We start from the raw sequence: 1,511 nt of genomic DNA, 5'->3' as shown, positions 1-1,511 counted from the left end.
AAACGCCACTTCCTTGCTTGTTTTGGGCGTTCAACGCCAGTCTATAGTATATTTCTGGCGTTGAACACCAGTATGGTGCATGTTTCTGGCGTTAAACGCCAGTCTGATGCTTGTTTCTGGCGTTTAACGCCAGCTTTCCTCTGGGTGCAATCCTAGCATTTAAACGCCAGACTGCTACTTGTTTCTGGCATTTAACGCCAGTTTCATGCTCTGTTCTGGCGTTAAACGCCAGCCAGATGCTCCTTACTGGCGTTTAAATGCCAGTAAGCATTTCCTCCAGGGTGTGCTGTTTTCAATGCTGTTTTTTGTTCTGTTTTTGATTTTTCAGTAGTTTTTGTGACTCCACATGATCATCAACCTAATAAAACATGAAATAGCAAAGAGAAAATAAAATAAAAATGATTGAGTAACATTGGGTTGCCTCCCAACAAGCGCTTCTTTAATGTCAATAGCTTGACAGTGAGCTCTCATGGAGCCTCACAGATAATTAGAGCAACGTTGGGACCACCCAACACCAAACTTAGAGTTTGGTTGTGGCCTCCCAACACCAAACTTAGAGTTTGACTTTGGGGGCTTTGGTTAACTCTCCAGTGAGAGAAGCTTTTCATGCTTCCTCTCCATGGTTACAGAAGGAGATCCTTGAGTTTTAAACATAAGGTAGTCCTCATTCAGTTGAAGGACCAACTCTCCTCTATCCACATCAATCACAGCTCTTGCTGTGGCTACGATGGGTCTTCCAAGGATGATGGATTCATCCTTTTCCTTCCCAGTGTCTAGGATTATGAAATCAGCAGGGATGTAAAGGCCTTCAACCTTTACTATCACGTCCTCTACTAGTCCATAAGCCTATTTTCTTGAGTTGTATGCCATCTCTAATGAGATTCTAGTAGCTTGCACCTCAAAGATTCCCAGTTTCTCCATTACGGAGAGGGGCATTAGGTTTATTCCTGACCCCAGGTCACACAGAGCTTTCTCAAAGGTCATGGTGCCTATGGTACAAGGTATTAAAAACTTTCCAGGATCCTGTTTCTTCTGAGGCAATCTCAGTTGATCCAGATCACTCAGTTCATTGGTGGGCAAGGGAGGTTCATCTTCCCAAGTCTCATTACCAAATAATTTGGCATTCAGCTTCATGATTGCACCAAGGTACTTGGTAACTTACTCTTCAGTGACATCTTCATTCTCTTCAGAAGAAGAACACTCATCAGAGCTCATGAATGGCATAAGGAGGTTTAATGGAATCTCTATGGTCTCTAGATGAGCCTCAGGGTCCTTTGGTTCCTCAGAGGGAAACTCATTATTGATCTCTGGACGTCCTTGGAGGTCTTCCTCACTGGGGTTCATGTCCTCTCCCTCCCTTGTAGGTTCGGCCATGATGATCAATTCAATGGCCTTGCTCTCTCCTTTTGGGTTTTCTTCTGTATTGCTTGGGAGAGTACTAGGAGGGGTTTCAGTGATCCTTTTACTCAGCTGGCCCACTTGTGCTTCCAAATTTCTAATGGAGGACCTCG

This window comes from Arachis ipaensis, chromosome B1 (genome assembly GCF_059453495.1).
Source record: "Arachis ipaensis isolate K30076 ecotype BB chromosome B1, ASM5945349v1, whole genome shotgun sequence".
Taxonomy (NCBI): domain Eukaryota; kingdom Viridiplantae; phylum Streptophyta; class Magnoliopsida; order Fabales; family Fabaceae; genus Arachis; species Arachis ipaensis.
The sequence above is the reverse complement of the archived record's forward strand: the minus strand, read 5'-3'. Positions refer to the sequence as shown.